Here is a 17,144-nt window from a genome sequence, read left to right as displayed (position 1 = left end):
CTTAACTAGGGTGTTTGTTTAACCAGGATGGTTAGATTTGCAGAGTCCTGAATCCTGGAAGGGGTCTCCTGAGTTTATATGGGTATATATACACACAACGCTCCCATTTTCTGGTTGGGAACTTTGCACCGAGCATTGTTATTTTGTGTTCTTGTGTTTTTTTAAACTCACTTACTTATTTATTGGTGTTGTTTTGCACAATGTTTGGTTTTGCTTTGTAGGGTAGGTTAGTAGTTATGTTGTAATTTGCATTTTTTTAAATTATACTGGTGTTTGTTATATTTTTTATGATTTTATTTTCTAAAGTCAAAAGTTTTTTTGCTAATATATTTATTTTTTTTTTAAATTACAACACCAGGTTATTATCCAACAGGTTTATTTAGAAGCACAAATCCTGTACTCCACAACCACCTGATGAAGGAGCAGCGCTTCAAAAGCTAGTGTTTCCAAATAAACCTATTGGACTATAACCTGGTGTTGTGTGATTTTTAATTTTGTACGTCCCAGTCTAACATCGGCACCTCCAAAAACACAACATTTTATTGACATGAACAGGCAACAGGAGACTTTGGGAGCTCTACTCAAACAGTGCATCCACTCATATGGGTTAGTTATTGGTAGCATGTTGTCTTAGCTTGCTGGTTGACTTTTTGGCCTTTGTCCTCCAACTACTTTTATTGTTTAACATGTACATTCAGACCTGTCTTCACATCTTTGTGCTGGCTCTGGAAGATTTTTTTTCAACGATTCAATTGAGATTGTGGATGATCTGGCAGGGCAATTGGGAAGTAATGAAGATAGAGAAAGGAGTAGCAGCTCAGAATCAGACAACATTGTGCAGGAGGACATATCCATGTTAGATCTTCAGATCAGGACTCAATTCAACTTCACTCAAAAAAAAAGATGGCTGCACTTCACCAAGGAGGTTGTCAGAACTCTTACTAGCTGCAACCATAACTGGACCCTCACTGCTTGTGTTTGTCAACATCACAGACAATTAGCTTTCACAAAACAGGCAGCACAGCTAATTTTGGTGACAGCTCAGTGTTTGTTGTGCGTTGCTAAATCCAAACGGCCAATAAGCTTCATACTATATTCCACGATGAATGCTTGCATCTGATTTATAAAAGGACTGAGTGAAGTAGAAAACAAATTGCAGATTTCTCCGGAATTCAAGCTTCCACAGACGACATCCACATTATATGCTTCCATCACCATCTTAGAGATTAAAAAAACCTGCAGATGCTGGGCCCTGAAGAAGGGTTACTCCCAAAACATTGACTTCTCCACCTCCTGTCGCTGCTGGGCTTGCTGTGTTCTCCCAGCCTCCATCACCATATTGATATTTTTTCCTGGCCAGAGAATGATTCCACTGCTTGCATGTCCAGCTTTTTGATGATCACAAAAAATGCATTGTGCAGGTCTTTGTCAGGGTCCTGACAGATACAAAGTTTGTGCATTAAAGTATTTATAAGATTATGGGACAGATACCAAAGAATAAAGCCATTCTACGTCATCCAATCAAGGAATATGCAGGCAAGTTTTTGTCCCTATTTCTGAAATATGGACACCTTTCTAAATGAAAAATATTTTGATTTGCATCTTAAATTTAGATGAAAAATCTTACATGATATGCCTTTGAGCCATAATAAGAGCTTTTTTCCCTACACCTATTTGTATTATATATCTCCCTGAAGTAATCTCAATTGCTCCCTTTAAAGATTGAAACCCAAAATTTTCCTTGACTTTCTTCTGTATTTAACTTTCTTCACAATAGTGGCTAGAATTGACTTAAAGGTGTGTGCTCTATTTGAAGTTTGAACATTACTTTCTCTAGCCTCTATTGCAATGCTATTGTACAGAATTAAATTTTCTTTGTTGATTCCTGCTCTTTACTGATCTTGTTTTATCACTTCCGGTCCACATTTAAAATATTGTCTAATATTCATGTATTTTCCGGTATACTTTACTATTTGATTTGCCTAATTAATATTTATTTTGAAGTTTATTTACAGTATCCAGGCTTTCCCTTGTTTCTTGCTTGGAATTCCAACAATAAACAATTGTATGGCTAAGTTTAAGAATATTTTTAAAAATACAGTTTATTCAGCAATGGCTTTCCTTTCCTGCCATTGAAGCACCAGGAAAATGGTGTGAACACCTGTAACTGTGAGTTATACCATTTCTTTGGAATTTTTGTCTGTGCTTTTGCAGTGACTGGTAGTGACTTTATGGAATTTCAGAGCCACAACATGTGCAAAATTTAAGATATTTAATGACTGTAGACTAGCAGCAAGAACAGGCTAATTGAATGATAATAAGGCACAAAAGAATTTCACGTTTTAAAAACAAAAATCTAATGCTTTGGTGCACAAAATGTTTGTAAACCACTTGTATTGATAATCTACTTCAATAGTTACCTTCTTTCTATTTTGCAATAACCTTAGGGTCGAAATACAAATATTTCAATTCCTACACCAGCCATCTGCGTATCCTCTGTAATCAGAGAATCCCCCTAGTGTGGAAGCAGTCCATTTGGCTCATCGAGTCAACACCAACCCTCCAAACAGCATCCCACCCAGACCCACTTCACTACCCTATCCCTGAAACCTTGTATTTCCTATGGCTAAACAACCCAGCCTGCACATCCCTGGACACCATGGGGCAATTTAGCATGGCCAATTGACCTAACCTGCACATCTTTGGACTGTGGGAGGAGACTAGAGCACTAGGAAGAATGTGCAAACTCTACACAGACAATCACCAGAGGCGGAATTAAACCCAAGTCCCTGACACTGAGACAGCAGTGCTAATCACTAAGCCACATGCCACCTAGCTCTGAAAGTCCATGGAACTGATAATTAGCAGCTTTTGCAGCACACTCAGACATACAAGGACAAAAATGAGAGACTTAAAGCCATGTTCTACTTCTTGCTCGGAGTACATTAAACTGGACTGCATTAAAATTCAAAGCTAAATAATGCTTTCGTGCCAATTTTCTAATTTAAGAAAATGGCAAATGTATCATCATTAAAGTAACATTCATTATTGCTCCAAACTAAGTGATTACTCAAAAACGGCTTTCAGCATATAATGACAGCAAAATTGGAATGTGTTATACCACTTCTGTAGGCACCACTTGAGCACCTGATAGTTGAAAATGGGATCTCGGCTGTGTATCCATATTTTTAATGGAAAGAGCACAGGATGCCACCTTGGTAAAGGAGCTTGTGCCTCTGTATCAACATACAGAGCAGGCAGATCATTATGTACATCTGTATATGAAACTGACTACAGGTATTGCTATTTTAGAGCTGTACATTCTAATCAACATCTTGTCCTAATCTCATATGGCTTGACATGATGTTAAATGAAATGGAAGGTCTCTCGCCTCCACCAGCACTAGGTATATTGATTAATTTCAGGCACATTCTAATATTATTTATTCTGGTATGTTTTTGGATCTTATACTTGACTGGTGCTTTTTGTTTATTTAAAGTCTTGCATGAAACAGTGGATCCCAGGCATACAGTCACAAGTAGCCAAATGGGATTTCCTCTGGGAATGGAGCACGATTGGATGAATGATCTCAGATTCTGGATTAGTGGTGCTGTAAGAGCACAGCAGATCAGGCAGCATCCAAGGAGCTTTCTCAAAGCAGGGCAAGCCATGAGAAGGGGACGAGGAAGAAGGTAAGGCAGCAATCAGCTGAAGGCTTTATCCACCTGGGAGCCTTCATGTGACAATTCTTTATTTCAACTTTGAAGAGGATGAATGGTTGAGACATTGATTCACAAAAGAGAGATTCCATATCCTCAATACGCAGTTGGTGCAACAACAATGAGAATGCCTGCTATCTTGTCCACTCATAAATCAAAAGCTAGCTATAATGACAAAGTTAATTTATTTATGACATGTCCCATGCTTCCTGTTCCAAAACCGATGTACTTGTACACAACATATCTACAGTAAAAGCTATGCTTCTAGTGGCAAGATTATAGGACATGTGTCAGATTTTTGAAGAAATGCAGACAAGTTAGACCAAAGGATCTGTTTATGTGCTATATGACTCTATACTGCCTAGATCACTGTGAAGAAGCTCTGCAAGACCTACTTAACTGAATGGGTATGAAGATTTCTTGAAACATGTTGCACAACCTAGTCTTTGAGGGGAACATTTCATAAAGTCAACTATCAGCTGAGATAGAGCAGCATAAAGAGGAAGAAATCTATCAACAAGAGGAAGAAAGACTACCACGTTGAAAGTCCCTTTCAGCCCAAAGAGTTTGTAAGCAGAACAGTCAAGAGTAATATTAGTCACCTCAACCATAACTTCCCCATTTGTTAATAGTCCCAAACTTCTTACCTGCTATCACTTTTTATCACGTTGTTCTTTTGCCTATGAAATAATAATAAATAAATTCCAATTAAATTTTACAAGTTCAATAATTACTTAATGCATACCAAATTAAACAAATTATGCTTCGAGCCTGCCTTCTCTGAACTTGTACCTTATTTGAAGAGCTCTTTGAAGGTGCTTTGCAACTGGTTGTATTACGAGTGGTGGAAGGCTGCAGTTAACATCAGTTGAGAAGACAACAGTTGACCCGAAAAGAATTTCAAGCACGTCTGCCCTTTGAGAACCCAGCTTCAGATGGCACCATCTTAGCCTTTACTGTAACAGTCTTGGCTACCTCAATATTAATGGTCCGACACATTTCATTGCATTGTGGACAGCATATGAAATTTGTGGGGTCTCCTGTTTTAATTGATTGCTTGCGGGTGTTGCTAATCATACTGTTCATTAGCTGCATGTGACAAGATGGCATCTGATGCACAGAATTTACTGGGGCCGGCTAGTTCTGCAGCATGGTAAATAGGGCTGGCACAAGGCAGATAGAGCTGAGATACCGATGAGGGTTTGGGGGAGTTGGGTGACTGAAAGGTTCTCAGTACACAGAAAATGCCACTGCTACTATGGTCCCTTCAGTCAGTCATGGAGTACCCAAAACAGAGCCTGCTGGAGCTGCCAGGTTTCACTGAACAGTCTCTCCAAGTGGTGATGAGCCACCCCAATGCAAGTAAAATGCCCAAGGAGGTAACAAGGGACCTTGGATTGGCCTCACAGTGAGCATCCTGTCTGCATTTTTCTAATCTCTTGGCTAAATAACATTACGCAGGAAGACATCAGGTGCACTTTGTCAGTCTTCCCAATTTTCACCCATTATCAAATACTGGTAAAATTCCAGCCAATGTGGTAAGTGGCCAGCAATCCCCATGTCTGCTCTCCGAAATTATCCAATTTCAACCATGCCTATCTGCTTTGGATTAATAATTTAGTGCTGAAATCATGATTTATTGAGGCAAATGTCTAAGTGGGTGTGTCCAGCATAGGGTCTCAATCAATAAAAGGGTAGGTTGTATAATGAGGCTCAGCAATCAAAGTGTCTAATTCATCACAGTCCTCCAATCTAGTCAAAGGAAATGCAGTAAGGATCTAAAGGGTCAAGTATCAGGTTGTTTTCTGTACCTGATTGACATTGCCATTGAATGAATCCCATGCTATCTGTACTTAAGTCATAAATTCACCTTGTAGAACATTATATTTTATTTATTGTATTGTGCAATTTTCTTACATCAAAGAATATATGAGTAAAAGTTATGTGTACATTGAATAGATACTTATAAAAGCAAGAAAGTAAAGTCTTGATGTTGATTTGCAGCCATCAAGACATTAACAGAAATATGCTGACAATCAGAATTACACGTGTGGTTTCAATTGCACTTTGGAAGAGTATTTTAACTTGTTTTTCATTCCCTACGTGATGCACCTGCTCAAATAATGAGATGTACATTTTCATAGGGGTGAAGACTTGGGCTTGTGGCTCCATTTCCTGATTAAATCAGATAAACAACTGCACACTGGAGCAGCCAATCTCTAATGATTTGTTGCAGAGTGTGAGCTATTGTAATGTTTAAAAATAGCAGCATGCATAAAACAGATGTACGTACCTGTGTTTAAATTTCTTTTATGGTGTCCTGCTTTTTGTTTAGATATCCGACTTGAAGTAGCTTTCTTCACTCACAATCACATTGAAATGATGTCTCTGATCAGATTTCCATTGAATAAAACAAACAGCAGATGTTTTCATAGTCAGCATTGACCTGAGTCTTTCTACAGCTAAAATTTGCTTTCATTCGCATGCAGCTGCTATACATTGTCAACCATTTGATGCAAAATCTGGCCTGTTTTTTCCAGCACTGACTGAATGACTTTCATGAAAATGGAAGATTTGTCTGAAGCATTTTTAATAAAGAAAACTGTGACTTGATCAAGTTTTCTTTTGATGTCAAAGATAGTGACTCTCACCTCATTTTTTTGAATTCAACTTTTTCGCAGTGTGGAGTTAGTAGACCTAGCAGAACTCAAAAAACAAGTAATTGTCACTTGATAGTACTATCAACAACATTTTCCTTTGATTCAAAGTTAAAAATCACACAACACCAGGTTATAGTCCAACAGGTTTAATTGGAAGAACTAGCTTTCAGAGCGACGCTCCTTCATCAGGTGGTTGTGTAGGACACAATTGTGAGACACAGAATTTATAGCAAAAGTTTACAGAGTGCTGTAACTGAAATTATACTTTGAAAAGTACCTTGATTGCTTGTTGAGTCTCTCATCTGTTAGAATGACCATGTTAGTTTCACTTCTTTCATACGTAAATCACAAAACTTGTTTTTAACAAATTACATTCTCAGGTTAACTGTAACAATTGGTGTCAGCCCAGATAATGTGTTGAAGGGGGCGAACACCTTTACATATTATCTGGGCTGACACCAATTTTACAGTTAACCTGAGAATGTAACTTTTAAAAAGGTTTTGTGATTTACATATGAAAGAAGTGAAACTAATATGGTCATATTAGTTTCACAAACTAAACAAACAATCAAGGTATTTTTCAATGTATAATTTCAGTTACAGCACTCTGTAAACTTTTGCTATAAATTCTGTGTCTTACAATTGTGTCCTCCACAACCACCTGATGAAGGAGCAGCGCTCCGAAAGCTAGTGTGCTTCCAATTAAACCTGTTGGACTATAACCTGGTGTTGTGTGATTTTTAACTTTTTAGACCCCAGTCCAACACCGGCATTTCCAAATCATTCCTTTGATTCACTGGTGATTGCAAATAAGCTAATAGAGTGGTAATTGGTTGTTGTCCTGTCTTTTATTGACAGGATATGGACAAGTTGACAGCTCTTGTGGCACAGTGCTGGTGTCCCTACCTGAGTGCGGAGGCCTGCATTCAAATCCCAACTGCTCCAGAAGTTTATCATCATGTCCCTGAACAGGTTGATTAAAAATGCCTATAGGGGAAGAAGGGTTGGCCTTTTGGCGCAATGCTGGTGCATCTAATTCTTGATCAGAAGGTTGTGTGTGCAAATCAAGTTTGGGATCATTGTGGCATATTGATAATGTCCCTATTTGTGAGCCAGAAGGTCTGGGTTCAAGTCTCACCTGTCCTGAAGGTGTATCATAATATGTTCAAACAAGTCAATTAAAAATAATTAGACCCAAACCTTAAAAGGGCCCAGAGATCCAGATTAAAGTCTCACGTGCCCTGGAAGTTTGTCACGGCATGTTTAAACATGATTCAATTGACAACAGAATAAGGTTTCACTTTGTTGGATGGATGCCAGAGGTGACGTGAGTGTGGCTACCCTTGGCAGTCACTGAGTATGGCATCAAGCAAATCTGGAGCCAAATGGGGGAAATCTCTCTGGTAGTTGGAGTCAGACGTAACCCAAATGTTGGAGTTCATCATCTCAGCCCCTGGGCAAGAGGTCCTCAACGTAGAGTCTTAGGTTCAATCATCTTTAGCTGCTTCATCAATGACCCCTAACCTCCATCATAAGGTCATAATCAGGATGGTCACACAATGACCTGATTTACTAATGCCTAGATAGTCATTATTCTGGAGATTGGAACCCCGCAAATCCCCATTGTAGTAGACAGTGAAGGAATTAAAGATTCTGCTGGGCAATTCTTCTATGTCTGGAATTCTCTGCAAATTTCCATTTAATTCAGGGAATCAGATGAAATTAAGTAAATTAGTTACTCTGGAAAAGTTAGGCAATTAAATATTTTTTGTATCCCTGGATAACATATCAACAAACCCCATAATTACCTCACACATCTCCAGCTAGACCTCACCCAGATCCTGATGTGACACCTGCCCAAAATCCCCAACACCTCCACTGCTGGGCCATACCTGACTGCCCCACAGCAGTGGACCTAATGAAGTTGCACTGAAAGTCAAACCAAGGTAGGACTTGCACAGTAAATGGTAAGGTGCTGAAGACTGTTGTGGAACAGCGGGACCTAGGAGTACAAGTGGGTGGAGGTCGGTACTGCAGATGCTGGACATTAGAGTCAAGGTTAGAGTGGTGCTGGAAAAGCACAGCAGGTCAGGCAGCATCCGAGGAGCAGAAAAATCAACATTTGGGCAACAAGTCTGATGAAGGACTTTTTGCACAAAACGTTGATTTTCCTGCTCCTCAGATGCTGCCTGACCTGTGCTTTTCCAGCACCACTCTAATCTAGGAGTACAAGTACATAGTTTGTTGAAAGCAGTGTCACAGGTAGACAGGACGGTGAAGAAGGCATTTAGCATGCTGGCTTCATCGGTCGAGGCATTGAGTATAGGAGTTGGGATATTACTTTACAGTTGTATAAGTCATTGGTGAGGAGTATTGTGTACAGTTTAAGTCACCCTATTATAGGAAAAAACATAGTTAAACTGGAAAGAGTGCAAAGAAGATTTATGAGGATGTTGCCTGGACAAGTAGGCCTGAATTATAGGGAAAGGTTAGCCAAGATAGGACATTGGAATGTAGGAGAATGAGGGGTGACTTTATTGAAATGTATAAAATCATGAGGGATAGAGGTAGGATGAATGCATATAGCTTTTTTCCCAGGGATGGGGAATTGAAAATAGAGGGCACAGGTTTAAGATGAGAAGGGAAAGATTTAAGAAGGACCTGAGGGCAACTTCTTCACACAGGCAGTATGTATATATGGAATTGGCTGCCAGAGGCAGCTACAATACCAACATTTAAAAAATATTTGGGTAGGTACATGGTTGGGAAGGGTTTAGAGAAACATAAACCAAATGCGGGCAATAGGAACTAGCTGAATGGGCACCATGGTCAGCATGGACCAGTTTGGGCTGAAGGGCCTGTTTCCATGCTGTATTACTCTATAACTCGCTGACAACTCCATCCCCACCTTGCTAACCAACTCAAGACCCCTCAGCCCACATCTGCCACTGAATTCCACCTGAACCTCCCACCACTGGACCCTACGACTACACCCCATGCCACCACAGTTGGCCTGACTCCCCTGCTGCTGGAACCAAAATTCCCAGGCAGAACGTCCCTTTCCCTAGCCATGCTGGATCTGATTTGTCCTACTCTTAACACGGCATCTTGGTTCAATAGAGTCTAGGTGGGAATGGAGCAGCACCAGGCCTACTTAAAGCCAAGGTAACAATCTGGTGAAGCTACAAACCAGGACTATATGCAAGCTAAACAACATGAGCTGCAAGTAGTAGACAGAGTTAAGGCATTCCACAACTAACAGAACAGATTTAAGCTCTGTGGTCCTGTTACATTCAGTCATGAATGATAGTGAAAAATTCTACGACTCACTGGTGGAGCAGGCTTCATAATTATCATCATCCTTAAGAAGAGAGAGCCATGGATATCAGTGCTAAAGATAAGGCTGAAGCATTTGCAATAATCTTCAACCAGAAGTGCTGATGAGCAGGGAGGCAGTTGTTAGGATGGTTGGGTAACAGGTGAGTAGGTTAACAGGATAACAAGGTGGACTAGAGTATCAGATGTGTAGGTCATTGAATAACAGTAGCAGTTAGGTAGGGTGATAGGTAAGTGAGTTGGGAGGTAGAGTTTGGGGTGAAGAGGCATGATGGATTGGCTGGGAATCAGATAGCTCGGGGGGTGGGTCTGGTGGCGAGGCTGGGTCACAAATGTTGAGTCAGCAGAGTTAGGTTGTGTCAGGTTAGATTGGGAGACTTGTCAGGAGTTTAGGTCAGTGGGAGTCAAATACAGCTGTTAAGGACAATGGTTTTGGTTGGGGGAGGGTGTCAAGTGAAGAGGATCAGGATTGTGTCATATCATGATTAAGTCAGGGGTTCACTCTAAGATTAGGCTAGGTTTTAACCCCTCTACTATTTTCCAGGTAACTATCTACATAAGTGAATCAGAACCTTTTGAAGTCTCTGATTTTAACTCAAGAGTTAGAGACAGTTTACGAGGGCAACCAAATCCCGGTAATCACTCATTGAAGGTTTAACCTTCCCACGTGTGTCAGGACTTCTGCATAATTGCAATATCTACCTCCAGTCTAAATCACTGTAGTGGCTACCTGCCTACAGTGGGCTACCCCCTCATTAGAGAAAGATTACTGGTGGTGAGTTTAATCCAAAGGTCACCACACATCAGGCAAGACCCGAGGTTTACCTTTGTGGAGGACCTTCATGGCAACCTCAGACAGTATGAAAATTGAATACATACTATTGCATCAAACTGCATCACAAACCATTCATCCAGCCAACTGAGCTACCAAGTGCAATCTGACTATGATTGCCACTCCTCTGTAAATCTGGCCTTTCAAATCTGTTTTTCTCCTGACAGATAAGAATGGATCTGATGAGTATTTCTTGCATTTTCTCTTTTATTTTGGATTTTCAGTGCTGCAATATCTTGCTTTGTACTGAAAGTGGTAGGCTGGTTTCAAGTAGAATTCAGCAATGTGGTACAATGGAAACATATATCCTAGGAAGATCCATGTCTCTATATCTAATTTAGTTAATATTAATAAATTTGTCATAATTTGATTCATGACTTAGACTTTTAATTCAAGGTAAAACTAATTTTCTTTAATGAACATGCTACAAAACTATGAATAAATGAGTGTATTATTCAGAAAGGGTACATTTCGTATTACACACATACTTTTCCATTATATCTGTACATTTTGAAAGTACTGTATATTCATTTAAAAATTATTTACAGTTAGCATGAAGCTGAGCAAAACCCAACTGCTGGGAATTACCATCTCTACCACTACCAGCACAACCTTGTCAGGAATCTCACATCGAATTGGTGTTTGCACCAAACCTATTAGGAGTTAACAACAGAAAATGGGAGATGCCACAAGGAAAGTCCTGGAAAATATCATCGAGCTTATTTAGTGACCAAATCAGGAATTATTTGAAATTTCTATGTAGTGATGCTCTCTCTCTGTCCGGTTCTCTCTCAGCCTCACGCTAAAATTAAATTTCTTCTCAAAGTTAAGAAAATGTTTTTTTCCTCAAGCTACAATTCTGCAATAAGTCAGGTGTGACAGAATCATGGGCTCTATCGAGGTTTGGAAGCAGGGTGACTATTTCGCTTGTGTGTTCTCTGCCCAAGTAATTCCATTACATCTTTCATCTGGGATATATACAATAAACTGTCCGACATCTTCAATTCAATTTTGTTTGTATCTAATGGCTCGCCTCCCTAGTGGAATGCAGAAACTATGCTACATCTCGCAAATTGTTGCTGCTGACAAGTTGGACCAAATGACTTCCTATTATGCTATAAATGTATTTGTTTCTATAATTGTATGTTTTATTTCTACATAATCTACTAGCAGAACACAAAATATAAAGTAAAATAAGGTTTTACACAACCTTAAGATATTAGCCAATGAAAATCCTTTGAAATATAGTCACTGTGGTAATATAGGAAAACACAACAGTCAATCTGCACCAGGATATGCCCGTATCCTGGACATATCCTGGCAAGACAGAGTGTCCAACGCAGTGGTCCTATCTCACGCTGGCCTTCCCAGCATGTGCACTCTGCTCAGGCAGTGGAGACTGCACTGGTTGGACCATGTCCACCGCATGGATGATAGCTGCATCCCAAAGGATATGCTCTATGGAGAGCTTGCATCTGGGAAGAGACTCACTGGGCATTTCCAGCTGTGCTACAAGGACACCTGCATGAGGGACATGAAGGCACTTGATATCGTTACAGAGTCCTGGGCAAGGCTTATAGCTGCTGCACGAGATGGAGAAGCACCCTGAACCAACACCTCAAACTGGGTAAAAGAAGCTGATGAGCCCTGCAGCAGACAAATGGGCATGAAGGAAGGAGTGCAGCAGTTCTAGCAGATCAATGACCACATACAGATGTGACCTCTGCGACTGGGACTGTCACTCCAGCATTGGTCTCTTCAGTCACAAGCGACATTGCTTCAGGAAAGGAGAAAGCTAGAACAGTGAGGATGCAACCCATGGTCAGCCATGACTGAAAGGGGCCTCATATCTGCACCAAGCATAACTTCATAAACAGCAGTGAGATAAAAGACAATCTGTTTTATTGATATGCACTAACCTGTTATTTTTCAAACAGTTCCACATGATAGGTTATGACCACCTCAGAGGGAATACAAAACCTTGGTTTGACCTCTCATTTGAAACAGTGCAGCATGTCCTTGCAACTGCCTAACAGTGTCAGCCTGGATTATGTCTTAAATTTCTGAAGCATGGTTTGAATCCACGACCTTCAGCATTAGAGGTGAGAGTGTTATTAGAGAAACGAGGCTCATACACAAATAAATCTTGAAGATATTTTCGAACTCTTGAGAGCTGGTTTAATCAATTGTTTTTCAAACAAGCATTTTTCGTACAAATTTTTCTTTTGATTTGTGCAACCCTTTGATAGGATTAGGGTTTGGATTAATTTAATCCTTATTCTTCTAAATAAATGTGGTTTCAATATCTGTCTGATATGGTATGTCTTCATATTACTTTCCATTCTATTAGAAACAATTAGTGTGCATGCTGTCCAGATTATTATCTTTCAGTGCAAACCAATTCAGTAACAGTGAGTTTGGTATTTCTGTACATGACAAGCAAAAAAAGCTGTAACTGTTTATGGGCACAGAGGATATGAACACTTCTTGGAAAACTGCAATGTGCTGTGGACAAATTGTTATGATGAATTGACGAGGGGTGAACTCACTCTCTCCTTTAAGCTTTCCTGTTTGTTAAAACAAAGATTTAAAGTGCTTTGCATCCAGTGACTATATGTTTTCTCAATTAAAATGCAGTTTATTTATTTTCACCAGAAACAATAAGAAGCCAATTTTACTTCAGTGAAAGAATGAACAGTTTTATTACTTGCTAAACCCAAGAAAAATAATAAAGATGCAATATCAACAATACAGCCCCTGTGAAATCATATAAACCTTTGTTAAAATTAAAAGGGAATAAAGGAAGATGAAAAAATGCGCAGTTTAGACTCTTTTGGGCATACTTGAGGTACATGAGTTTAATCTGAGACCAACAGTGTTATTTGATTTCTGGGACTGTCAGCAGCAGAGAGTGTTTCAGTTATTCTTTGAGTTCTCAGTATCTTGATGATTATTTCCAACTACTGAATGCTTTTTCTTCTTGAGACTAACAGAGAAACCGAGATAGAGAGAGAGAGAGGAAAGAGAGAGCTTTTCCACTCTGTTTCAGTTTTGTGGTCAAAAATCCAACTTTTGGAAACTGTTTTGTGGTGAACTGTGACTTGTCTAAGCATTTGAGTTGCAGTTATATAGAATCCAGGTTGACAGGTTGTAAGGACTTACTATTGGCAATAAAAAGATGGGTGCTCTCCACAATCTATGAATTCTGAAGGAATCAGTAAAAAAGGAGAGAATTTTATGGAGTCTACAATATTGGGAAACCTAGCATGCCAAATGATTAAAGTGGGCAGACTTCAAAAGTTTGAAATCCCAATGGCTGATCTTTTTATGGCCTCAGCTCCAGTAACCCTTAATTCCTTCATTGTTCAAAAAAATGACCAACTTAGCCTTAAAAATATTTACTGAAGTAGTGTCAACTACTTCACTGAGCCGGGAATTCTCTGGGTGAAGAAGTTCCTTCTCAATTCAGTCCTAAATCTGCTCCCCCTAATTTTGAGGCTATATCCTCTTGTTCTAATTTCAACTGCCAGTGGAAACTCCTCTCCACGTCTATCTTATCTATTCCCTTCATAATTTAATATGTTTCTATAAGATCCCCCCTCATTCTTCAAAATTCTAATGAATATAATCCCAGTTTACTCAGTCTCTCCTCATAAGCCAACCCCGTCAACTCCGAAATCAACCTAGTGAACCTCCTCTGCCCTCTCTCTCGTGCCAGTACATCCTTTCTCAAGTAAGGACACCAAAACTGCATGCAGTACTCTAGGTATGGCCTGACCAGCACCTTATACAGTTGCAACATGACCTCCTGCTTTTAAACTCAATCCTTTTAGCAATAAAGGATAAACTTCATTTGCCTTCCCAATTACCTGTTGTACCTGCAGACCAACCTTCTTTTTTTCATGCAAAAGGACACCCAGGTCCCTCTGCACAGCAGCATGCTGCATCTTTTTACCATTCAAGTAATAGTCCTTTTTACTGTTATTCCTACCAAAATGGATGACTTCATATTTAATAACATTGTATTCCAACTGCCAGACTTTTGCCCACTAACTTAAAGTATCTATGTCCCTCTGCAAAGTTTTACAGTCCTCTGCACACTTTGCGCTGCCACTCATCTTAGTATAATCTATAAACTTTGACACACTACACGTGGTCCCCAACTCCAAATCATGAATAATTCCAAATTGTGAATAATTGCGTTCCCAACACTGACCCCTGAGGCACACTACTAGTTACTGATTGCGAGCCAGAATAGCACTCATTTATCCCCACTTGTTGCTTCCTGTCATCAACCAATCCTCTATCCATGCTAATACTTTATCCATAATGCCATGCATCTTTATCATATGCAGCATTCTTTTGTGTGGCACCTTATCGAAGACCTTTTGGAAATCCAGGTACTCCACATCTACTGGGTCCCTGTTGTCCACCGTGTTCGTAATATCTTCATAGAATTCCAAAAGATTATTTAAACATGACCTGCCCTTCATGACCCCATGTTGTGTCTGCCCAATGGGACAATTTCTATCTAGATGCCTTGCTATTCCTTTCTTGATAATAGACTCAAGCATCTTCCCCACTGCGGAAGTTAAGCTAACCAGTCTGTAGTTCCCCATCTTTTGTCTACCACCCTTTTGAAACAGTGGCATCACATTTGTTGTTTTCCAATGTGTTGGAAGTGCCCCAGAATCCAGAGAATTTTGGAAATTTACCACAAGTGTACTTGCTATATCCCACCATCTCTTTTAGTACCCTGGGTGCATTTCATCTGGGCTAGGAGACTTGCCTATCCTTAGCTCCATTATCTTGCCCAACACTACCTCTTCCATGATAATGCTTATTTCCAGGTCCTCACCTACCATCGTCTGTTTGTCAATTACTGGCATATCCATGTCCTCCACTGTGAAGACCGACACAAAATACTTGTTTAATATCTTGCTCATTTCATCATATCCCATGATTAAATGCCCCTTCTCATGCTGTAAAGCACCAATGTTTACTTTAGTCGCTTTTTCATTTTATATATTTATAGAAACTTTTGCTATCTGTCCTTATATTCTGAGCGAGTTTTTTTTTCTCTCTCATGTTCTATCTTACTTTTCTTTATAGCTCTTTTTGTGGCTTTCTGTTGACCTTTAAAGTTTTCCCAATCTTCTGGTTTCCCACTGATTTTGGCCACTTTGTATGCCTTCTCTTTTATTTGATACGCTTTCTTATTTCCTTAGACACCCATGGCAGATTACCCCTTTTCTTACAGTTCTTCCTTTTCATTGAAATGTACTTTTGCTGAGCACTTCAAAAAAATTGCTTTGGAAGTCCTTCATTGGTCATCAATGGTCCCACCATAAATTCTTTGTTTCTTGTCTACTTTAGCCAATTCCTCCCTCATCTTATTGTAGTCTATCATATTTAAGCACAGGACCCTGGTATTGGATTTTATCTTCATATTCTCCACCTGTAATCCAAATTCAACCATACTGTGATCGCTCCTTCCAAGGGGATCCCTAACCATAAGGTAATTAATTATTCCTGTCTCATTGCACAGGACCAGATCTATGATAGCTTGCTCCCTTATCAGTTTCATTACATACTGTTCACGAAAACTATTGCAGATACACTCAATGAACACCTCCTCAAGGCTACACTGACCGAGCTGGTTCGACCAATCAACATGTAGATTAAAATCCCCCATGATAATTGCCATACCATTTTTACAGGTATTAGTTATTTCTTCATTTATTGCCCACCTCAAAGTGATGTTATTATTTGGTGGCCTATAGACTACACCTGTCAGTGACTTTTTCTTCTCAGAATTTCTAACTTCCACCCAAATGGATTTAACCTTATTCTCCATAGAACCTATATCATCTCTCAGCACTGCACTGATGTCGTCTTTGAAGGCCCCTCAAAGATCAGCAAGGCGCCTTTGTGTGGAGCCGCAGAAAATGGGGGAGATACTAAATGAGTATTTTCCATCAGTATTTACTGTGGAAAAGGATATGGAAGATATAGACTGTAGAGAAATAGATGGTGACATCTTGCGAAATGTCCATACTACAGAGGAGGAAGTGCTGGATGTCTTGAAATGGGTAAAGGTGGATAAATCCCCAAGACCTGATCAGATGTACCCTAGAACTCTGTGGGAAGCTAGAGAAGTGATTGCTGGGCCGCTTGCTGAGATATTTGTATCATCGATAGTCACAGGTGAGGTGCCGGAAGACTGGAGGTTGGCTAATGTGGTGCCACTTTTTAAAAAGGGTGGTAAGGACATGCCAGGGAACTATAGACCAGTGAGCCTGACCTCGGTGGTAGGCAAGGTCTTGAAGGGAATCCTGAAGGACAGGATGTACATGTATTTGGAAAGGCAAGGACTGATTAGGGATAGTCAACATGGTTTTGTGCATGGGAAATCATGTCTCACAAACTTGATTGAGCGTTTTGAGGAAGTAACAAAGAGGATTGATGAGGGCAAAGCGGTAGATGTGATCTATATGGACTTCAGTAAGGCGTTCGACAAGGTTTCCCCATGGGAGACTGATTAGCAAGGTTAGATCTCACGGAATACAGGGATAACTAGCCATTTGGATACAGAAC

General features: G+C 39.9%; 1 long non-coding RNA gene across 1 annotated transcript in view; it reads right to left on the bottom strand.

Moving 5' to 3' along the window:
• Positions 1–553: 553 nt before the first annotated feature.
• The window catches only part of LOC122539376, a 23,077-nt gene continuing 6,486 nt past the window's right edge, over positions 554–17,144 (bottom strand). The window contains exons 3-5 of the long non-coding RNA XR_006309058.1: positions 6,013–6,107; positions 4,367–4,399; positions 554–1,436 (exon numbers count right to left, since the gene is read on the bottom strand). This is a non-coding gene — a long non-coding RNA (uncharacterized LOC122539376). The remainder of the gene's footprint in view (positions 1,437–4,366; positions 4,400–6,012; positions 6,108–17,144) is intronic.

Source organism: Chiloscyllium plagiosum, chromosome 32 (genome assembly GCF_004010195.1).
Source record: "Chiloscyllium plagiosum isolate BGI_BamShark_2017 chromosome 32, ASM401019v2, whole genome shotgun sequence".
NCBI lineage: Eukaryota > Metazoa > Chordata > Chondrichthyes > Orectolobiformes > Hemiscylliidae > Chiloscyllium > Chiloscyllium plagiosum.
This window is presented reverse-complemented; position numbering and strand designations above follow the sequence as displayed.